Here is a 24,769-nt window from a genome sequence, read left to right on the forward strand (position 1 = left end):
TGGCCCTCACGAAGCCTCTCATCTGCTTCCATCTTGGAAAAAAAACATATTTGCTGGCTAAAAGTATTCCACATTCAAAAACCTGATTAATTATATAACTCCACATTATTTTAATAGCTGCTATGATTTTGCACCCTTGCCTAGATTGTGCCCTGGGGAGGCTTGCCTCACCTTATTGCCCTACCCTAATTAGACTAATGCCATGAAACAACAAGCTGCATTGTATTTGTGCTGGGAAAGCACAAAGTCTCTTGCGTGGCTCCCATTCATTTCAGTGGGTTTATGCTGGAGGCATTATGCCCAAGGCCTTTTACCTGAACAGCATTTTCTAGGATTATTTCTCTGTACTTTTTTTTTTTAAAAGGTGACTCCTGTTTCTGAAGGTCATTCTCTATGTAATTGCCAAGAACAGATCACACGATGAAACAAGAAAATGATTAAGAAGCAAAAGGTGAATAACCAAGGTAGTACATGAAGATCTGAAGCAAGCTCAGCTCACTTCAAGCACACATTTGATCAAGTCATTTCTTGAAGATCAACTACCTGGAACTCTGACAGAGCAGTGTTGTCAGGGGAGAACATCTATGATGTCAAAATCCTTGATTTCTTGGTGAACAGTTTAGGATGGCCATGTTGTTATTAACCGTACTTCACATTTATATAATGCACACCAAGTGCTCCCAAGCACTTCAAGAAAGCTCTTTCAGTAATCCTTACAACACCCCTGCAAAGTACGTCAGTATTATTATTGGTTGGCAACCTTCAGTCTCGAAAGACTATGGTATAAGCCTACAGCACCCAGTATTCCCAGGCGGTCTCCCATCCAAGTACTAACCAGGCCTGACCTTGCTTAGCTTCCGAGATCAGACGAGATTGGGCATGTGCAGGGTAACAGTTGCTGCATAGTATTATTATTCCTGTCTTGCAAATGGAAGAGAAATAGCTAAAGAGGTCTGCCTGAGGGCCTTGTACTACCAGAACTAGTGTTCCAGTAGCACAAGGCCCTTTATTGCAGTGCAAATGCCAGGCCACTGCCATGCACTTCCAGACCAACGCCACAAATGGGCAGTAGCACAGTATATGAAATAGTGGCTTCTGAAGCCTCCGTCGGTGCCAGTAAGTTGGTGGCAGAGCAGCGTCGTGGGCAGGGGGTGGGGGTGGGAGGGATGCATCTCAGTGGCACAAGAGCATACCAGATCCTACCCCTTCTTTTCCAGGCTGTCCCCTCAGACCAAAATGGCTGGCGTAGGTCCGAGGAGACCCATGGGCGATTGGGCAGCTAATGGGGGTGGGTAAATATTTTTACTTACCTTCTCTGCCCCCCCCCCCACCATTGGATGCAGGGCACGCTCTGTCAGCGCAACTGCATTGTGCCAATGGTGGGGGATAAGATTGGGCTATAAATCACAGAAGGATTTAATGCGGGTAAGATGTGAAGTGGGGACTTTTCAGCTATTCACACCCCTACAGTTGTGTAAAATCCAGACCATTTTTTGTTTAGATAATGTTATCACTGAAATCACAATATTGACTCCCTGCGCCTAGGAGATTATCTCCTGAGCCCCCAGATAGTGCCGTTATTGTATTAGTGAGTGCAGAATATGCATGTCGTGGAATGAACCTGTTGACTAATGCTCACATCATCTCTAATGACCACCAACATAGGCCATGTTCCATTCTGTGTTTTGCTTTGAATCATTTTGTTAAGGCTGAGCACTCCCTGCACTCCACTGCAGTGGGAAGCACTCATCTACCCTTTCCAATTCTGAATGCTAAAGATGAACTCCCCCCCCCCCACGGTAATGCTCTCTAATACTTCATGACCCTTCCCCCCCTTCTAACATTGTGAAATGTGCTCCCCTGTCTTCTAACATGATGGTGGAGATCTCTTCAGACTGTCAGAAAAACCATCTTATATCCCTGCAGCTCTATATTCAGGAAGATTTCATGAGTCAGAGCAGTAAGACCCTCTTGCCTAATACTGGCTAATCTAATTGACTGTGACTCTCTGGGTTTTTCCCCCCCAGTCATACTGCTTGAGAGCTCTAAACTGAATGTGCTGTGGATTGAACTTGCGATCGTCTACATTCATAGCGTACATTGGTGCTGGATCAGGGCTAACGTGCTGCTAACATCCAATGTGAGGGTTTTAATAGCCGAGAAAGGCTCTGCCAGGAACAACTAGTCACATGTGGATCACTAATATCAAGCAAGGAACTATGGAGTTATTTTTATTTCACTGCATTAAACACGCAGATACTAGCTGAGATGGCCTTGCAATGTTGTGAATAATAGCCAACCACAAATGTTTTTAAAGTTTAATCCACAAGAATAATAATTGGCTGGTTTGGTTGTCTGTCCATCTGCTTTCCCACACTACACAAACGGCCGGCGAGACCCAGTGTTGCACCTCTCCGTTACAGTTAGCAAAATATTCATGATAATAATGAGGTTCAAGGTTTAAAGTCACTGCCACAATATTGTGGAAACACTGCTGCCTCTGCACATGTCTGGGGTGCTGTAATCAGAGCCTGAAGGTGTGACTTGTGCTGTTCCCAATTCTGGTAACACCACTGGCTAATTTTTATGATGCTGGAGGAATTGTTCTGCTTTGAACAGGAAGTCAAAGGCAGATGGGCAGTTCAAGACGGTTCTGTGTGTGTGTGTGTGTGTGTTCATGCTCATAGGTGCGTCTCTCCTGTAATGTCAGAATGGGATCTAGGAATATATTCAAAGATGCATTATATTAAGATGGCCATTAGTCTAGCTAGCCTAGGATTCTCTCCTCCGATTGGCAGAAGTTCTCCAAGGACTCAAGTGGGAACCTTTCCCAATCTTAGGAAATCCCTGCTCCGACCCTGAAATGGGGACTTCCTTTAGAGAAGGAGGATCACATCACTGGCCACATCCGAACTTAACCAACTATGGGTTGTGCTTGCCCTTCAGATCAGAACTGCTAACCACTGTTTGAGCCTGGATTTCAATTCTACTTATGAAGGCAAACACAAACCACAGTTTGCTGATTTCATTTGTAACAGCAAACTAGTTTGTGCTAAAGAGAAAATAATATGAGGGAAAGAGCATACATCCACTGCAGGATTGCAAACATTGGTTGGCAACCTTCAGTCTTGAAAGATTATGGTATAAGCCTACAGCACCCGGTATTCCCAGGCGGTCTCCCATCCAAGTACTAACCAGGCCTGACCCTGCTTAGCTTCCGAGATCAGACGAGATCGGGCATGTGCAGGGTAACAGTCCATGGTGAGAAGAAGAGCCTCCCAGAAAGACAATTTGAAATGAGTATATTTTCTGCAAGAAGGACAACAAAATGGACTACCGCATAGACTGTGAATCGACAACCTATTGAAGTAGGTAATTGCATGTATGCTGCGCGCGGACTCCCCGGCCCTCAGAACACCCTCTGGAGGTGAGGGGAGCAGAGCTTTCCTCACCTTCGGAGGATTACACAGCCTGGGGAGCTCCTGGAGAGCCAGAAGCTTTCTGGGGGCTGGATGGAGGCTCGCTGCTAGCTGTATTTGGCCCATGGGCAGGGGTTTGGGGACTCCCGATCTAAACTGTAATGGGGGCAAGCTACTAAAGTTCCCCTATCCCTCTGCCATAGTTTCACCTTGTTTCATGACCCACATACCCCACCACTTGCTATTTCTAATGACACCTAAGCTGTGACTGGTTTCCAGTTGACTTAAAGTCAAGGGTTTTTTTTTTTTGTTTTTTTAAGCGGGGGTGCATTTCAAGGATATGTGAAGCTACGAGAAAGAACATAAGAACATGGGCAGGAGGTCTGGTCTAGATGGTAGAGCCTCCATCTGCCTGAAGATAACATCCACAAGGTCGCCAGTTCGAGGCCACCGGCACCGTGTGACCTTGAAGCAGCTGACAAGCTGAAGCCGAGCTATTCCATCTGCTCTGAGCGTGGGAGGATGGAGGCCAGAATGTGAAGCCAGATCGGAATGAAACACCTTGAATGTAGTGGTTCTTGAAAGAAAGAACCTTCTTTCAAATTGTAAAAATCCCTATTTAATAAGGGATTTAAATAAAGCCTGCCTATGTAAACCGCCTTGAATAAAGTCTTGAATAAAGACCAAGAAAGGCGGTATATAAATACCAGTTATTATTATTTTAACATGACTTTCATTTGGTTTGAGGGGGACTTGACAAACCTCCTGCTTTTACGGGCTGTCTGGGACTGCCAAAACAAGGTTGTTAAGCACTTGGCAGGCACAGTATCTGGCTGGTAGGGTTGCCAGACAACCAGAAACTAATTGGCCTGACCAGTTTCTTTTCTTCTGGTTTTGCTTTCAGGCCAGTTGGTTGTGAGTTTCAGCTTCTCAGCTTTGTGGGTACACTGTTTCGCAAGCCCTGTTCTGTTTATTTTGCTAGAAGATACAAATAATATTTTTGCCATACTTTTTTGTCTGCTTGTCTGTTTGTACCATGCATACTGTAGGCTGTCATTCATATAGTATTTTTCCAACTGCTGAAAAAATACTTATTGTTCTTGCCTCATCTGTTTTCCCCAGTGTGTCCAAAAGATGATTATGTGATCATTTTTCTGGGAGGAAACTGAGGCTGAGAGTGACTTGCCCAGGGCAAGCCCAGGGCAGAGGAGGGCAAGTGACTTGCTTGAGCACTTCATCAGCTGATTAATAGGGTGACCCTATGTTTTGTTTACCCAGAAATCCAACTGAGTTCATTCAGTGGGCCTTGGGTGCAATGATATGTGCACTTGGGAATAAGACCCATTGACTAGGGCAGGGGTGCGCAAACATTTTGGCAGGAGGGCCATATCATCTTTCTGACACTGTGTCAGGGTCCGGGGAAAAAATTAATTTACATTTCAAATTTGAATAAATTTACACAAATGAATACATTAGAGATGGAACTTATATGAATGAAGGAATTTTACTGATAATAAAATTATTATTTATAATACACATGAAAACTATTAAAAAGGCGTGTAGAGTCACATGAGAACTACGAACTGTTTGAAACACACCTCTTACACAGTGAAAACATACAGACCAAGCCAGAAACACACAGAGTCATAAGTTGTTCGGAGGCAATGGGGATGGTGGTGGTTAAAATAATGCCCAGGGAAAAGCAGAAAACACATGGAGACTATAAAAGCCCTTGCTCTAACTTGGCCTGCAGCTTGTGTCTGGTGGTCTCAACTGGTAGTTGCGGGCCAGTGAGGGCTCCAACAGTCTCCAATAGGCCAGAGCTCATTGGAGACTGGGGGCTCTCTGCAGGCTAGATTGGGGGATCCTGAGGGCCAAAATGGCCCCAGGGCCAGGGTTTGCCCACCCCTGGACTAGGGTATTACTGAGTAAACATATATGAGGAAGGGCTGTAAGAATTATAACCGAGATCAAGGCAAATGAAAACTGCCTCATCCATGAGGCCACCTGAAGTGAGGGGTGCCACCTTGGCCACTAACCACTACTTTTCTTTCTTGGTTTCCTCTCACAGTCCTTGCATTTGAAAAAAATAGAGGAATGCAGTTGAACAGGAAGTATGGAAAAGAGGACAATGGTGGGCTAGAGTGGCTCTTCCATTCCATTCCCTTCTTCCTGTTTTAAATCTTGGGAATGTGGGAGAAGGATCAGCAGAGGAAGGCAATGCAGATGAAGACAAGGGTGCTGGCAGAGGCAGCTCTTCACACTGAGTGTGTCACCAGGTAAGGGGGCAGGGGTGACACCTGACACCCTGCCTCAGAAATACAGAACTTGGGCCAGCCCTGAGCCCAAAAGACTCTGTTTTATCACACTAACCTCCATGTGTTATGTACATAGCAGGCATTTTGACAAATTAAAAAAAATGAAAGAACAAATACTGAAACATATTTGATCCGACTTTATCCTGAGTGGGTTTTGCTTCTTTCTTTGCATTAAGCATTTTTTTTGGGGTGGATGGGGGGGGGGAGAAAAACGAGAAATGGAGAGCAAACATTTGTAGTTTGAGTTGAATATAAACAGAGATGAATTACAGTGTGCAACAAGCAATTTACTTAAAGGTAATTGGGTAAATTGCATACGTGATTCCTAGAAGAGAGTAACAAATAATTATAAGGGCATCAATTTACATTCTTCAAACCTAGGCTACCGTCTTAATTACAAGGGAAGCAGGTCTGACATAGGGCACTTATATCCTTTTATTAAATTCTTTTTGATAATTTTTAGGCAGCTTATATGTATGTTTTGGCTTGCATGCATGCATGACTAAGTGCTGTTCTGAAAGAAAATTTGATGTAGGGGGAATGAGAAGATGGGAGGAAGGGGAATGAGGATGAATCACGGGAAACAATTCCTTACTCTTCGGGAGTGGGATTTGATGAGGTTTCCAATGTAAGAGTAATCTTGCTCACATGCATGGTATCTAATTCAGAAGGGTACAACTTAGGGTGTCACCATCTTCTTAACACAGCATCTCAGCTGGGTTTGTACACCTTGAATATTGTGAGATACGCTGTTGAACATGCCTCTTCGGAATGCAGTGATTAGAAAAACGATTGGTGTGATATACTGGAGAGTGTGTTTTGCTTACGTAACCATATAAGACACACGTAGAGAGAAGCATTCTTGGCATGTTCATACTCAGCATTCTTTTATGAGCTTGGTACGTCAAGGGCCTCACGTTTCTGGGAGGAAAGGGACTCATGTCAAGGGCCTCTCGCTTACATGGGGCGTGGCACAGGGGTGTGAAGCAGAAGCTTTAAACTAATTTCAGCATATTACATACTGCAGTGCAAATCCGGTTGGTCACATCTGACTGTTGTGCAGCCAACTACTGCAACAAATGCTTGCCCTGTTTGTGACCCTGAATACACTATGTGTGAACTATTGTTCATCAGGGCTGTTACCACCATTGTGTGAAACTAAGGTATTGTGTAGAAAGCCTAGGTATTCTATAGAATGCCTAGCATTTTTTGGCAATGAGATAAGCTTATTTCATTCTGACTTTATATATTTTAACAAATGGAATGCCTAGGTATCCTATAGAATGTCCAGCATTTTTGAGCAGAGTATGGACTACAGTAAGCTTATTTCATTCTGATCTTATATACTTTGCCTAGGGATTTTAATAGAATGCCTAGGTAGTCAACAGAATGCCTAGCATTTTTTGGCAAAGTATTCTGCAATACAGATGTATACCACTTAATGATGGGGATACATCCCGTTGTGATGCAATTAGGTCATTAAGTGACCTTTCAGTCCAATCTGTTGCCTTTGTTGTGTAAACAGGTGCTACCTGCCAAACACTAGCTGGCTGCACAGGCTACTGGTGATAGACTGCCTCTTCTTTGAATTAAGAGCCTCTCTGTTGTGTAAACAGTCACTCTGCTGCAGGCTATGGGGGACGTGACTGCCTCATTAAGAGCATCTTTATTGTGCTTTGACCACCATCATATATGTGGTCCATCGTTAAGCAAACGGATATTAAAGGGCGCACACCTGTACTTAGTTTCACACAGTGCCAAACTTGGTAATTTACAGAATATCTAAGAAATGTGTATAGATTATTTTATTGTATACTTTGTCTTGAAGTTTTGGGCATTCTGCAGCACCCAAAGGCATTCTATAGAATACCTTAGCTTTACGCAATGCTGGTGACAAAGCATCACTGTTTCTCCAGATGAAACAGAAACATTTTACACTTACATGAGAGTATGTCCCAATGAACTCAATGGAATTTGCTTCTGAGTAGGTATGCATAAGATGTGCTCTAAGGGTCATTCTAGCCCGTGACTTGGGCCAGTGCAAGCCCCTGCGCTGGCCCAGGAGGGTAGCAAACGTGCCATAAGGCACATTTGTGCCTCCTCGGGAGGAAGCTGGGCCGGTTATTGGGTGCTCATTGAAGCTGGGTGCTCATTGAAGTGCAGGCCTGTGGAGCCTCTGCGCTGGCTTCCTCTGTGAGGATTGCGTTGGCCCAGCTGGGCTGATGCAAGCCTCTGAGGTAGACGGGATGGGGCGGGGAGTAGGCGGGAGGGAGGTGTTCCTGGGCGGGGGGAGGGCGGGTGGTGGACGGCCCCGGGGGTGGGCAGGTGGGGAGCAGGGAGCAGGAGGCAGGGTTTCCCCTTACCTCTGGCTGAGCCGCTTATGGCCCCTATCCTGTGCTGGATACAGCACAAGCCTCTTGGCTTGCCTGTTCCAGCGCAGGATAGGATTGCACCCTAAGTTCATGTAGGATACTGGGCAGACCTGTTAATAAGTCCTGGATGTGCAGTGTAGAATATACCCAACATATCTTGTCCCTGAGCACTGCAGACTGCTGGATGCATTGGCTTTTAGAACACATAACCTTCTCAGGGTTCTCACTGATGGTGAACCCTGAGAAGCTTCTGAGAATCCCAGAGTTCATAAAATGCCGTTTGAAAACCACTGGTTTGGTATAAAGCCGGCCCCTCAGCATTAAGAGATTTATTCAAATCTCTTTCATGAGGAAATTTATTTTTTGCCTCAGGAGCTTTGAGCAGTTCCTGTTGTAAATTAAGCTGGAAATAATAGTCGTAAAAAATACTTGCTTCTTTTGCTGCTTCTGGTGCTGCCTGAAATTAAGCCCACAGCCAGAAAAGTGATGGGAGTGGGGTAAGTCTAACAGTATACTAGGGTTGGTGTGTGGGGGGGGGGGAAGACAACTGCAAGTTAATGTGAAACAGTAAGCTGAAATGTAAGCAGTCCATCTGTTTTAAGTTAATAAAATGCAACGTTTAATCATGCCTAATACTTGTTGGTTATCCCAGTGCCTTTGCACTAACTGGCTAGAATGCTGGAGTTCAGAAGTAGGTTTACTTCATAGTACACTTACATACTCCTGAGAACAACAACATTTTGGTTGAGTAGAAAATCCTTCTTAATTATGTGACTTTCATATATCTATTTAATATTGGGTTTTTTTTAATTTTGGATACTGCACAGTGAAACACTATGATGTGAACAGCCAATGCATGGAATGATATGTACGATACTTTATTGCAAATATTTTATATACAATTCTTTTTTTTTAAATTTTAAACTTCAGTGTGGTTTATGTGGTTGTCTCCCATCTAGGCTGCTTCCAAATCTCTAGAGATGGTTCCAGACCATTTGCTGGGCAGGACTATCAGGACACAGTGTAGCATCACTGTACTACTCCGTGCATTGCTATTTGGGGATCGGTGTTTGACACTATAAGTATGTAAAATGAGCATGATATGTTGGAGATGTGGTTGATTTAGAAGGCCTGGAATTTATAAAGTGTGGGATGCACGTGTTCACTTACAACCCAATCCTGAGCTGCCCAGTGCGCAGGGTTGCAGCAGAGCCATATATGGCTGCCGCTGCATCCTGTTCTCACCAGGCAGCCGTCGCTGCCTCCTCGGGAGAAGGGGACTTTTGTCCCCTTCTCCTGGGTAAACTGAATAGCCCCACAAGGGTCGCCGTAGAAGTAAGAGCCTCCGTGTTGGGCGGCCAGCCCGATATGGAGGCACTGGATTTGGTGGAGCAAAGCTCCCCTGGTCCCGCCTCCTTCCCACCCCACTCCCTCCCCTGGCACGCCTCTTCCCTGCCCTCCCTCTGCCTCCTCCACTCCGGAACTCCTCCTCTCCACCTCCCCACACGCCCTCACCTATCTTTCTGCTGCTCGGCAGTCCACATGACCGCTGAGTGGCAGAGCTCTGGTGCTCCACCAGGGCTAGCCTAGCTCCTGTCAGTGCTTGGCTAGCACTGACGGAGCACCAGTGCTAGGGTCCGCAAATGTGTCTTATGCTACATTTGTGACAGGGCGCGCCAGTGGTGAGCTTGGCATGTGAAGTTTAGGATTGGGCCCTTAATCTCTTTGCAATTTATCTTTTTAGAAAATGAAATGACAAACCTATTTAATGTTAAAACGTTTATGCTTTTTTTTTTTTTTTAAAAAGATCCTCTTCATGCGCTCAAATGAAACATGACAATTTGTGAAAAAAAATTTTGTCTTTGAATTTTAGCTGTCCATCAGCTAAAATTGCCTCCACTGAAATCGGTAGGCAAAGGCACTCCCAACTCTGTATTGGATTGTGACCTTTGGGTAGGTAGCTGCAATGGTAAACAAGATTATTCAAAACTAGGTTGGATTAAGTTGGGGTTTCAGTTCTCAATGTACTCCTGCTTTGGTAGGGCAGGGCTCTTTTCAGTTGGCAAACAAGGTCTTACACAAACAAAGGAGGCATGCAGGGTGACGTGGCAGTCAGGAATGTAGAAAACGTTAATTAAGGTGCCTTCTAAGAGATGACAAACAATTAGTAGCAGGTAGGCAGGCATGGAGCCTAAGGAGGGCACCTAGAAGGCAGCTACTTCTGTATAGAATAAAATTTCATTATGTAACAGTATTTGATTCTGAGTCAACTAGAAGGATAAATAAATGCTGCAACCCTGGACACATTTATCTGCGAGTAAACCCCATTGACCTCCCTGCGGCTTGCTTCTAAAGAACTATGTATAGGATTGGGTTGTGCAAATATAACAAAGGAGATTAAGGGCATATCTGCTCTAGAAATTCAAAGTCAGTTCCCAAATCTGTTATGAATCTCAACTAAGGAATCCTGGGAACTATAGTACTTTTAGAAAGTTCAGGGCTAGTCACAGAGAACTCTTTTCACAGGTGCAAACATTCCCAAAGTGCTTAAAGTTGTGATAATTGGAAAAACCTGTAATATTAGGTTTATATTTTCAAAGCAAGGATGCCATTTTCTACCTTAGTATTTCTTAAGTCCAGCTTAATTGAACCCCTGCGACATTTTACCTATCTTTTTACATCTTTAACATTGAATATAATTGAAGAAATTAAAATAGATTTTTTTTCCAGCTTATTATACTAACAGCCCTATCCTATTCAAAAGCGCTGGCTGCTGCAAAAGTGCCGTAAAGCACTTTGCAGCAATTCAGGGAGTCAGCACGCTGGTGGGAAGGCCATAGCACAGTGTTTGTGGCAGCAGTTCTAGAGGAAGAAGGTGCTGCTGCCAGGCTATCCTCTTGTTTGCTCTCATGACCAGAAGAGGATTAGAGCATGGGATAAACTGGCTCGGTGGACTGAAGGTCAGAGGGGGAAGCAGGCAGATACACACCATGTCTTGTCAGTTTGCTGCCAGGCCTGAGTGGGATCCATTTCTGAGTCTGAATCCCTTTATATTGTCATATTCATATTCAATATGAATTGAATTCATATTCATGTGTTCATATTTTATTCATCTGAGCTGCACGTCTGCTGCATCAGGGCTGGGTTTGCCGACCATCAGGCTTGCCCAAGGACAGGTCACACAGGAGGTGCAGAAAATTTGCTGCCACTGCCTCTTCCGCCTCCTCCATCATCACACCCATCCCCTTAACTCCAAGCAGGGTGGTGATGGCTGTGGTGGTGGTAAGAGCTTCTGGGGGGAAAAAATCCACATGGAAGGCAGTGGTCCAGCCCCCTGCCATCTCACTTCAGTCCTTCCTTGGGCAATATCTTTAAATAAGACAACCAGTGTGGGTTGCATTGGGAGACCAGGTATCACTTTAAATAAAATGGGAAGTGCAGGATGTGATGGGTTTCCAGTACATCCCACGCCGCCTGTTTATTTCAAGAGACTGTGCAAGGAAGGAGTGAGGCAAGGGATAGGGGGCTGGATTGCTGCCTCTTGAGGTGCTTCCCACTTGCTAAAAGTGGATCAAAAGGAGCTCCATCTGCAGCAGGTTGGAGGGAGGTGGTGGCAGCAAACGCAGGGTTAAAAGCATCCCAAGTTTGTTTGCCATTCTGACAACCCACCTCTCAATGCAAGCTGCATTGCTTGCATCAGTGATGGGCAATCTTTGTGCACCATTTTAAGCAAAAAAAGAAAATGATCCCCTCCCCCTCTCCAAAAGACCACTATCAAAGCTGAATGGGCAGATCACTTATGTGAAGGCCTATGTGCATAATTTCTGCAGCAAATCAGAAGAAAGAGCATGAAGGTTTGCTGATGTCAGTTTTTAAAAGCAGTATTTAGGGATGTTTATAAGCTTCCTCTTATTCAATAACAACATGTCTTTTGAAAGCTGTCCAAACCACAAGACATCAGAAGCAGGCTGGCAAGTCGGTTTGGTATGTTTGGCAGACAATAACATGGCAACCATGTACTTGGCCAAGTTGTAGCCTGACTTTAAGCAAATGCTCTGAAGTTGTGAATTGTCTCTGAGACAGCCCACAATTTCTAAAGCTTGGGCACACTATATTGGCTTTTCACTTCTAAACCTCACAGTGTCAGTGCAAACATCAGCAATGGAAGTTTCTGAGGCACTGTACTCATTTCTCAACCCCAGCCTGCAGGAGATCCCCCACTGGGATGAGAAAGCCACTCTTTCATGGTGCTTTGCTGGAATACGATGTTTTGGTATGATACCATAGAGAAAGTTCAATTTTGGAATGGATCAGGGATTTGACCAGCCAAATTCATGACATTCGTAGAGTCACTTTGGCTTTTTCACAGGTGCCTATTCTAGTGACATTCAAGTTGTGAAATTCTAACAACTGGGGAAAAAGATTCTTTTTTGGGGAAAAAAGTGAAATAAAAAATCCCTGCTCTCTTTCCAATAGGTATTCCAGGGTGTGAATCAAGAACTTCATAGCCTGTGACTAGAAGCCTAGTAAGCTACCTGGAACAATGCATCTTCAGGCACAGGAAAAACTGCTCTGTGTTGATGAGATCTCATCACCTATCAAACAAATTCAAACCATTTATTAGTCCACAAAAATCTTTATTATGCTCCCTTCCCCCACCCCCACTTACGTGTGTAAGTAGTTTGTATGACCTCGAACAACCAGCTTTTGTTGAGCTCTCCTGTCTGCAGAATGCAGCCCTCTACTGCTTTATCAAGGCACGGACTTCCTTGCCTGGTCCTGCCTTACATTGGGCAAGGCAGGAAAAATAGGTGCTTGGGGCAGCACTATTAAATTTATAGTGTGCAGGCCCCAAACTTGGCATTTTGATTCTAGGAGGCTTTGCACCCCAGTCCACCAACCTGTGGGATAGTCGCTGGTTGTTTACGGGATGTTTTTTCACATATCCCAAAGTGTCTTTGAGGTGTGGTGTTTTTTTGCCAAGGCAGCCACTACTGGCAGGTATTGTGCAGGGCAGGGAGTAGGTTTAAGGAACTGGTGTGCACCCGGAGGTAAGCAAGAATCAGATGGGGAACTGGGACGCATCTCAAGAGGCTCAGAAATGAAGGCTGGTGACCCCTTGGGTTTGAATTGCAAAGTTCATCTCAAAGGCAATCAGGCTTGGGATAGCAAAGCAATTTGGCTGCCTTGACCCCCTTTCCAGGAGTTAGTGTGGAAAACCTGGAGTCAGAGAGAGGTGACCTCAGGTTGGAGCCAGGCTGGTAACACCCAAGGAGGAAGCAACAGTTTGTCTTTTCCAGAGCAGGTGCCCATACTGAAGGGGATGAAGTTCTATCTAGATAGGACCTGCTGCAGGATGTGTTGAATTGATGCTATACAGTAATTAAGAAACATGGCCCATTTTCCAAGCTGATCTTATGTCACTGAGTGAGGAAGCGGGGTAGCTAGGCAAGGAACTTACTTGCCGCAGAGGCAACCAGATGAGGCAACCAAGTATACGTCTATATCAGAATAATCCAGAAGTGTCCTAAATACAACCTTTGCTACGAAATCCTTCTGAGCATTAGGCAAAATCACCTTCTGTAGCATCCTGGGTCGTAATTTATTAATAAGAAAACTACAGTCATTATATTTCACTTAGGCAACTTTCACAGTCCTTTGCCATATAGAAGTGCAATGATTTCCAATGCTGTTTCACAACTATATAAGACATATTGTACACACTATAGCTTATCAGTTAGATATATCCAATTCATCAGTGGGACTCATAAGTAATGGAAATCAACCATCTTTCCCCAGTCCTGCTGTATGCTATCCATATATCAATTTGCAGGGTTTGTTTTTTTTTAGCTTCATTTAGAAGTTAGTAACAGCCTTACAATGTCTGGATATGCATTTGAAATCTTAGCCATCATCGTGAGATACAGAACTGTGTCTCAGTATCTATCTGCGCACAGGCTTGCAGATAATTCAGTAAGCAGGTTATGGTTGAATCATGACCTCAAGCAAATCCTGTCGTGAATCCATTTCTAGACTTCCTTGGCCCTTATACAATTCCTGTATCTATGATAAATTCTTGTATCTGTGATTTGCAGTGGCATAAAACCAACAGCTGCCATTACCGGTTTGATATATCTTGTAAAGTTTCCAAGGCATGAGATATTATCACCTGAGCATCTTAGTACATTTTTCTTTGAGAACTAAACATCCCAGAATTTTCCCCAGTTTGCAAATAATGGTTGACTAGAGTTATGTAAGAGTGACTGATGGCGGCTCCTTCAGCCTGAATGATGGCAGAGGGCTGTGCAGGTGTCAGCTTCTTCCATCTCCAAGAGAAGAACTGATGCTAGCAAATATCCATGGTCATTATCAATGTGGTCATGATGATCATACATTTCCCAGTAGCCCTTGTGGCCTCTGCAGGAAACCTTCCTTTGTGTGGCCCACAGTGATAATGAACAGTGGAAGTAAGAGATGGAGTGTAATTGAATGCAGCGCTTGGGCCAGGTCTCAGACAAAAAGTTTAAGGAAATCTTATCCAGATGCATCCTTTTTACAGTAACAATCAATCCAAACCACCTTCCTGTTCTCAGTCCCGGCCCTCATCATGAAACATGCACAGTTCCACCAACCCAAATAATACTGGATACTGATGTGATTTTACCTTGTAGCTACCACTGTAGACATTTCGTCCTGAAGGATATATTTATCTTTAAATATGGTCCCCTGCAGATGAAATTATTATTCTGTTCAACTTTAAGCATCCCATTTAGAAAGGAGAGGGAGGCAGACATTTTCTTCCCCACCCACATGCAATTATTTCTCAGAAACACCTATATCACCACAAGTTGTGCATACCCACAGTAAATACAGTACTCCTGAAATGCATTGCGATTTTGTAACTTAATTGCAAATATCTCCAAGAGCACCCTTGACCTTTTCAGTAAATCTCCCCTGTTACTGAGTTCTGAGTTTCCCACCATGAGACCTGAAATGACTCCCCTCTTCAGCATCAAAAAGCGATCATCAAATATATGCAGAGCTGCTTCTAAACACAGATCAACGTGTTAAACTTAACGATAGAAATTATGATGTGCCCCCACCTTGTCTGTCATATGAATTACTAGGAAATCTGCCAGGCTTTCCCGTGTGGGGTCTCCATGCCAGCACCAACAGCTTGCAGGGAATATGAATTGTTACGTGGAGATGTGCCTCTTTTGTGATGGTGTGCTTCTGAAAACTTTGAGTGTTTCTGAGTGTCACCCATCCTAGGGGGAATGGGGGCCAGTGTCTCCACATGGTAACATGCAGACTACCCCACAGGGGGCTAGCTAGAGGCCCCCAAAGACTTGCCTTGCCCCCAGTCTTTGCTCTTCAGTCTTTCAAAAGCAGCCTCACATCAAGATTAAGCAGATGAAGATTTTCCTGGCATGGAGATAAAAGTGGGTGTGAAAAAGTGCCATCTGTTAAATTTTGACATGTCAGGCTGCTATCGAAGGCATAGGAGAAAATGCATTTTACCCACCTCTTGTCTCTAGGATGGGCAAAAGCAGGGCTGCTGCTGTGTGGAAATGCCTTGAACTTGAGTTTGTATTGTTATAATGTATCCCAAATTAGTGACCTTCAGTTTTTCTGGATTCCCAGTTTCCAATATGGAATTCATGGCACTATATGTTAAGATGCACTACATGTTAAATTTACTGGGGGGGGGGGGGGAGAGTTACAGCTGCAGTTTGAAGTGAAAAGCCTTTGCATATTGGACAAGAGTCACCTTTGAAAGCAGTGGCTAACAGAGGCAAAGGAGCTGTCTCTTCATCACAGCATAGCATCCCTCCTGGAGGCTGTAGCTAGTGTCTCCCTTGGGTGTCTTTTTGGATTGTGATCTCCTTTGGGACAGGGAACTGCCTTCTCACTCTGTTTGCTCTGTAAACCACTTTGAGAACATTTTACCTAGAAGTGGCACATAAATCTTTTCCTTTATCAGGACACTGTGATGCCAGAGACAGTCGGAGCCAGTGGTGCCTATAGGATTTACTGTTCCTCAAACATGTGTGTTAGTAAGTGAGTCTTCAGAGTGCACAGAAGAATTGACACCTGGTCCCTCCCTGCTTGTCCCTCCCTGTTGTGGTCAGTCTGCTGCTACACCCTGTTGACTCTTCCTGTCAGGAAATGCCCTTTATAGACTGCTGCCTGTTTGAGGGACATAGTGTCAGTGGTGGCAACCACAGAAGAGGAAGTGGAAGTGGAGGGCAGGGGAGGAGAAGGGATTTGGGTCCATCAAGTAGGACTAGGAGAGGAAAGTTTGGTGGGCTAGAGTTGTGATGTCAGTGGCTCCACCAAGGAGGCTCCAAATCTGCTGCTTCTCCAAGTTCTCTGCCTGAACTTCCCCCTGCTGCAAGGCAGGGCTGACTCTGATTTCCTCAGACAATGTCCATCTCAAATCTTCCTCCAAAAGGCACGGACAAATTAGAAAGCAATTTTCTGCCTGTCTCAGAGCTGCGCGTTGACATGCATTTTGTTAATTGAAGCATTGTAAGGGTATCAAGTGATGGAAATGCAGCATATGTCTGTGTAAGCAAATTAACCATCTCTCACATACACAGCGACTCCCCACTAAAGTTTCTTTCATCTTTCTTTTACATTCTACTCAAGACTGAAGTTTCTGCAAAAAAAAAAAAGGAAAAAAAAAGAAAAGCTAATTCATTATTCATCAGCACCTCTGATTTTGGCCTAAAATTTGAATTAAAGATAATTGGAATCTCTTCCATTGTTTATGTTCACACTTCAAGGACTATCCAGTCAGTGTCGTTGTGCTTCATGTATTCTGAAGCTATGTTAATTTTTGGGGAAATGGTTTCCATAATGGGATTGTTGCATTTTGACTTGTGTCTGTCACCATCTGAAATTCAGAGTCTGAACGGGTGAAGACAATGGAAATAATCCCATTGACTTTAATAGGATTTGTATCAACCCAGGGGCAGCTTTGCATGCTATGAAAAAAGACAACACATGTTATGGCACTGGAGAGGAGCTTGTGCCATGAGCTTTTGTTGGTAACTGCCTGCTTGGTAAAGCAGACAGTAACCATGATGTGTGTATTTTATTAATTATCTCCCTGCTCTTTCTCCAGGGAGCTTAAGGCCACATACCCAGGCATTGTCCCACTTTTATGCCTACCAACAGTTCTGTGACTTTTGTAAGGCCTCCCAATGGGGTTCAGTGACTGAGCAGGGTATAGTCACCCAGGCCCTTCAGTTTTCAACTTTCTACCTTCGCAAAATCTGTTTTGCACAAATTTGTGAAATCATAGGATCTTTGTAAGCTGCAGAGGATCCTGGGAGAAGTCCTGGGTCTACAATCGTTTGATAAAGTATGTGGCATTCTTTGCCTGCAGAAGGTCCCAGAATCCATCCCTGGCCCCTCCAATTTGGTGGGGACCCTCTTTACCTGCGATGTTGGAGAACTTCTGCCATTTAGAGCAGACAATCAAGTGGGCTTGATTGGACCAAGAGTCTCACAAGGTATATGGTGCTGCATATGTTGCTTAGGGTGCCAGGCCTCATTGCTAATTCCAGTGAAGTGAATTGGTGAATGCATGCAACACATTGTAGGAGAAGACTGGAGGTGTAAAAACTGCCTTTCAGTGAAGCTTACCTGGCATTATTAATCTTGACACTAAAAGTCCCCTGATATGCAACTGAGGTGTGCACTCAGTGTGACTTCCAGTACTTCTTACGGTCTGGTATGGTAAATGCATAAGGTTCCACTGTGAGAAGCCTGAGATGTCCCTAGAACAAACATTGAAAGTGAGTGGACTACACTCCACAAGCTCTATTGTATATATAGGTGGAGCTTATTTATCTGTGTTAGTTCCGTTCCGTGACTCGGCGCAATTAACAAAAACGTGTTGTGCTAAATGCCGTAGAGTTATGCAAATACGTGGCAGCCTGACACTTCCGGATGGAAGGAAACTAAGGCAGCTGTTATCAATCCCCTCCCCTCCGCTCCGCTCCATTCTCAGCCCTCCCCGTTGCCAGCTGCCTGGCTTCTTTCACAGTTGGGATGCTGATCTTTTAAGATCAGCGTTTCTACTCAGAAGTAAGCCCCATTGTAGTAATGGGGCTTACTCCCAGGAAAGTGTGGAGAGGATTGTAGGCTATATCTCATGCTTTGCTTGGTGGGAAGGCTTGCTTGTGTCGGTTGTAGCCTGCACCATGGTGGGGGAGGGTTTGCTTGTGTCGGTGATTACTTGCACCATCTCAGTGGGGGGGGGGGATTTGGCAAACACTCCCTGGGTTTTTCAAAGCAATCCCCTCTGTTGCTACCACACCTGCCCCTGTGTGAGTGTGAGTGTGAGTGAGTGAGAGAGAGAGAGAGAGAGAGAGAGAGAGAGAGAGAGAGAGAGAGCGCTCTACCTTGCTGCACATGTTCTGGCTACAGAGATTTTCGGCCCCCCCCTTCCCCTCTTCAGCCTCTTTGCTGGCTCAGGGGCTCCAGGAGTGTTACTGTTCCTTTGCAAGGGGAACTCTTCCAGGGCTATTTCCCTGCCTGGGGGAGGCAGAGCCTTTTTGCAGTGTTTTGGGCTGCCTGGAAATGAAGCGAGATGCCAGCGCAGGGCAAAGGAAACAAAAGTGTGTGTGACTTTCAGTACCCCCACCCCATTCGCATTGAGACAAATCCACAGATAAAAAATCCATGGATAAATAGGCTGCACCTGCACATGCTATATGTAGAAGAGTGCAAGAACCAAATTAACAAGGTGAGCACTAAAGATAGCAGAATACATTCTAATTATTGATATGCTCAGGTGTACAGAGTAGACAATTAGACTTGAATTCCTTCACCTGCACAAAGGGATAAGTAAGGTATTGGACTCTAGCGCATGATTCTGCGAACCACTGGAACAAGACCGTGTTGTTGTCATTGAGGGCCGTTATTTGTGTCTCCAGGTAAGCTTGCAAAACAGCACTCTGTTCAAAACAATTGTAATGGCACCAAGATCAAATGTCCATAAGCTATAACAAGAGAGTGCTCCCTTGCCTCTAAGACTCTATCAAATTCCCCCCCCCCCCCGCCCCAAGAACTCTTTGTACTTATGTGCCATTTGGCAATTCCTGAGACTTAACAATAAAAAGCTATTACTTTCTCCAAGAACGTCTTATTTGAAGAGACAAGGCAAATGCCCCCCTGCCACCCACTCAAAACTTATCTTTCCTGGTAATACAAAAGACATTCACCTCTCTCACCTCTTGTTCTGTCTCATATCTATGGTTAGAGAACTGAAAAAGAGATGGCCCTCAGAACTGTATTGATTCATGCTTGCTGTATAGTTGTAGAGGCCTCTCTGTGCACAGCCCTTTTCAGATAACTTTTTCAGGGGGAAAAAGCTTTGCAGAACAAATCACAAAGACGGAGAGCTCTAACCTTTTTCATACTTGGCTTTCCCCTCCCAAATAAATAGTTGACACTTATTGGATGGTTTATTTACGTTAATCTTCAAGTTATGTACTTACATATTTACACTACTTTCTGTGCTATATAGAGGGAGTTGTCTCATAGTTGCAACAGAAAGGGACTGCAGGAGGTAATTCACTACCCAATCTGCCTCTGCCATGAGCCCCCATTTCCTGCCTAGTGCCTACTGCATGGAAGGCAGTGAGTTTGCCCCCTATCCCTTTATAGTTCTCCTTTGCACAGTCCCTTTAAACCAAAGGAAGTGTGGAACCCATTGGGAATGCACATCCTACACTTCCTGTTTTGTTTAAAAGGACTATAGAGAAGGAGAGAGATTAGGGCAGCGGTTCCCAAAATTACCTTGGTCACAGTGCCCTATCGTAGCAGCACCATTGCTCAGCTCTCTAGGGTGCCACAATCTTGAATCACACAATTTCTCACCATTCAAAATTGCAGCGCCCAGGGAGCTGGTAAGAAGAGGCTCCCGGGGACATCCTGTGGTGCCCCTATGAGTTTACTGTAGCCCCCTTGGGAACCACTGGGTAACAGGTAGGAAGCAGGCTTGTTGCTTTCTGATTCACTTCCTGCTCACTTTTAGTGTCTCTGTCCAGAGTGGGCTGTAGGGAGATAGGGTAATGAAAGGCACTCAAGAGTCCCTGCAGCTCACTGCTTGATTAGAAGCACAACTGTGAGGCAACAGTTGGACCCCCCTCCCTCACAACTATAAGGCAGCATCTTGGATGCCCACAGGCTCCAGGTCCTGCCTGTTAACAAGATAGGATTGGTGAGAATAATTGCCCTCCTTTGCCTAGCTTGGATTGCTGATGTGTTTCTTTCAATGTGATCCCGCACCTTCTTGGAGTTTTCCATTCCTACATTACTAGAGTGTTGTGGTTCTTAAGACCCACCTTGTCGGATCAGAGCTAGGGGCCATCTTGTTCAAGATCCTGTGTCCAACATTGGTTAGAACATAAGAACAGCCCCACTGGATCAGGCCATAGGCCCATCTAGTCCAGCTTCCTATATCTCACAGCAGCCCACCAAATGCCCCAAGGAGCACACCAGATAACAAGAGACCTGCATCCTGGTGCCCTCCCTTGCATCTGGCATAAACCAAATAACCAAAGGGTTAACCAAATAACTCTTGCAAGTCAGGCATGAAGGAAATTGCCTCAAGTCCTGGTGCCTCTAAACATGGAATTTTTGTTTTACTATTATGATTAAACTGCTCTTGATAGATCTACCTCCATGAATTTGTCTAATCCCTTGTAAAAATCATCTAAGATAGCGGTCATCATCACATCCTGTAGTCATAAGTTTCATAAGTTAAATATAGGTTGTGTGATTCTTGAACGTATTACCATCAACTTTGCAATGTGGTTCCAATTCTTGTATTACAAGAGAAGGGAACCCAGCAGACATGAGGAAGCACCAGAAATGTCACTCTAGTGACATAAGAATGAACTGTTATACCCTGGGATGCTCAAAACGACTGCTAGACTGTCCGTGGTGACAAATGTTACTTTAGAATGAAATGCTTCAGGAGAGGTGTTTTCCTCTCCTGAAGCAGTTTCACTCCCTTTATCAGCAGTGTGCCCTGTGATAAAGCATCAGCCCAGAAATTTCCTATTGCTTTGCTTTTTTTCTGCAACTTCCAGGACTGACTAGTTTTCCAGACAGAGCACAACCGAGCAAAAATTGCTACATTTTGCTGGATTGTGCCCCAGAAACATAGCTAGAGGGTCTGAGGGAAAAACACACACACCACTAGTTCTGTTCACATCCCTTCTCTTCTGTTAAGCACTGGTAAATGTTTCTATCACCAGACATCTGTTTTTAAAAACAAGTTGGATCATGCTTCTAAAAGCTGACGGTGTTCAGTGTTCTGCGGCCCCACCCCCGTTTTAAGGTATTTTAGCTGCTGTTTGTTTTTTGCTTTTTCATCTTGAAGTCTTAAGTGCTCATTGCTAAGATTATGGAAAATATAGTGTAAGTTCCCCCACTAGCACTGCAGTCCTGTACATGCTTACTCAGAATGGGCAGCCCAATCCTGTGCTTCCCAGTGCCCAGGGCTGCAGCGGTGCCAAAATGGCTACTGCTGCATCCCATAGGGCTGGGAAGTAACGTGGGGTGTACTCGGGGTTCCCCGTACAATCCCCAGTCAGCCTCGATGGGTCTCCTAGGATCTGTGATGCTATTGAGCAGGCACAGATTTGAGCAGACTCATGTTGGGTCTTCTGGGTTGGGTGGGGGTTAGGATGTGGCAGCAGAATCTGCCCCATCTCTGCCCCCTCCCACCCTGCTTCCTCCCCCCACCCTGGAACACTTCCCCCCAACCAGACTTACTGTTCTGCCATCCGGCACTCATCTGCAGCTCTGGGCAGCAGTCCTCCGTTCTCCGCCCGGATGGAGGTCTCGCACTGAGCCAGCACCCGCGCCAAACCTGCAGGGTGTCACAGGCATGCCTTATGGTATGTTTGTGACACTGTGCGCCGGTGCTGGGCGGGCATGGCCCAAATAGGATTGGCCCCTAAGTTCCACAATGTTCAGTGGGCCTTAGTTCCAGGTAAGTGTGCTTAAGACGTCATAAGATTGTAGCCTTAAGGCATTGATACCTGTGATGTTATATTACAGGGAATTGCAAACACAGTAGTGTTTCTAACTCTTGCCAGGGGATTGTTCATGTTTTAGTCCATTTGAAAGTAGTGTATGGAACAAATACTGTATGGTGTTTGTTTTTTTTAAATACACCTCTTAATACAGAAATAAATGCAGCTTGTCCTTCCTCCTACTCTTCCTCCTTCTCCTCCGCCACTGGTCACAAGATTTAAAACTGAAAATGTGATTTCTGGTCTTTTGGGCAGTTCAGCTATATGCAGAGCCGGCCCATCCATAATGCAAATGACATGACTTCTGTCATGTGGCAGGTGGTGGGGGGAGTGGCAGGCTTGGGGTGCCCTTCACTCTGAGTCTGCCACCACCTCCCTCCAGCCTGCTGCAGACACCTCCTGGATCCACTTCCCGAGGGACCATGTGAGCAAGGAGCAAGGTGAGGAAACAGGCATGTGGAGCACTGCTGACTGCATAGTTTGTTTGGGCACTGGCAGAGGCAATTCACTTCGCTCACCCCACTGCTTTCTTGTGCAATCCGTTGAAACGCAAGGGGACATGTTGAGGAAGGAGAGAGGGTAAGGAAGCCACTACCTACCTTGCTCTTTCCTTGTGACTTTCAGCATGACCCTTGCTGCTGGTTTTGTTGAAAAAGAATGCCCAGTAAGGAACAAGGTAAGTGGCTGCTTGTTGTTCTTTCTGGGTTTTTTTGAGGTAGGGGGGAGGTGGCACCAGCAGTGGTGACTCCAGGCAGTGGATCTGGTTGGGCTATCCTGGGCTGTATATGTTGTATGTCTAGCTGTGTAGTACTCTGGTGCCTAGATCAGGGGTGTCCAAACTTTACGGCAGGAGGGCCACATCATCTCTCTGACACTGTGTCAGGGGCCAGGGGAAAAAAAGAATTAATTTACATTTAAAATTTGAATAAATTTACATACATGAATTTATTAGAGATGGAACATATATGAATGAATGGAGGTCTTGTAGTAGCTCAAGGCCTTGCACAAAGCAAGGCCAGCCTTTCCTTTGCTGCCACTGCTGCATCACAGACGTGAAACAGCAAGTAGTGGAGGGAGCCCTGGTCCCACAGCTCAGGTGAGAGGTCAAACAGTCGTCCTCATGCTGAGAGCAGTTGCATCGGGCCAGCATGGGCTCCAGCAAGTCCCTGGAGGGCCAGAGGCTCACTGGAGACTGGGGGCTCCCCGAGGGCCTGATTGGGAGCCCCTGAGGGCCACAAGTGGCCCCGGGGCCGGGGTTTGGGCACCCCTGGCCTAGATAATAAGCATCAGCATTCAAATCATAGAGGTGGAAGTTTTTTTACTTATGCAAGCCACTATCTCTAGCTGCACTGACTAGCCCAAAGTCTTCTGATTCTACATCTCCACTGGGAACCAGCATCAGGAACGAGCTATAAACACAGTTATGCCCCTTTAAAGGTGTTGCTGCTTCAGGTCACGCTGCTAAGATGTAAACTCTTGAAATCCCCAAATGCTGCAATCTGCTGGGACCTAAAGATGTCGCTCTCTGAGTTAGGGGGCAGAATTAATATGTGGACGGTGCTTGGGTGGATCCCACTGGGTTTGAGTTTGGGACAGACACAATAGCGGCTTATCCATCAAGCAGCCCAATCCTAAACTGCACTGGTGTAGCCAGGCCACACGGCCTGTGCTGCATCCAGTGCAGCTTTGGAGCAGGCTGGAGATCTCCTCGTGTTAAGGGGATCTATTTCCCCATACCACAGGTAAAGTCCCAACCACCTCTATGGGGCTTCTTGAATCCGCACCAGCTATATAGCTGGCACAAATCCAAGAAGCCCATGTAGGGCTGCCTGGGCTGGAAATAGGGGTTAGTATATGGTACAGGAGGCCTCTGCTGATCCTGCCCCATGCTGGTCCTGATCACCCCCCTTTTCTGATCTCCTACCAAACAAAAATGTCTCCTCTTTCCTTCAAACCACCCTCCTGCCACACTCCTCACACCCCCACACTGCACAGCACGAACTTATCTCTGCCAGTCAGTGCAGGGATTGTATCTGGTACTAGGCCTCTGTGCCAACCCAACTGGCTCCCAAGTAGGCACAAATGTGCCTTATGGCACATTTATGACTGTCTGAGCTGCCGTGGGGATGGTTGCGCTGGGTCCACAGCACACTAGGGTTGTGCTGTTAGACGTACAGTTAAACAAGAAGCTGTGGCTTGCTTAAAAAAAAACCTGGTATTGCCCAGCAAAACAGATGATCATTTACTCTGCTTGCACCTGATTTTTAAAGCCTAAAGCATAATTATTTGGGGGGTGGGCAGCTGCAATGAAAACAAAAGCTATTCTATCAGTAATTGTTCTTTGTAAAATCATTGCTTACCTTTCAAGAGATCTCCTAAAGTTCTTCCTGGAACTGCCCCATACCCAGCAGGTGAAGTGTTTTGCAATCTAACCTTTGACCAACAGCCTCCAACTTCAAATTCTTGTTTTGAAAACGAAGCAGGCAAATGGCAGGCTTTGAGCCAAGCAAGGAATGGCTTTTACTGCTGGCGTGGGTTCAGTGGATCCGGATTCATTAAGGAGAGAGGAATCTGGCTTCCTTCTGAAATCCTTTGGC

The 24,769-nt window shown here is 45.3% G+C and overlaps 1 pseudogene; it reads right to left on the reverse strand.

Moving 5' to 3' along the window:
• Positions 1 to 3,146: 3,146 nt before the first annotated feature.
• Positions 3,147 to 3,263, reverse strand: LOC136646982 (5S ribosomal RNA; annotated as a pseudogene).
• Positions 3,264 to 24,769: the final 21,506 nt, after the last annotated feature.

This window comes from Tiliqua scincoides, chromosome 3 (assembly GCF_035046505.1).
Source record: "Tiliqua scincoides isolate rTilSci1 chromosome 3, rTilSci1.hap2, whole genome shotgun sequence".
Classification (NCBI taxonomy): domain Eukaryota; kingdom Metazoa; phylum Chordata; class Lepidosauria; order Squamata; family Scincidae; genus Tiliqua; species Tiliqua scincoides.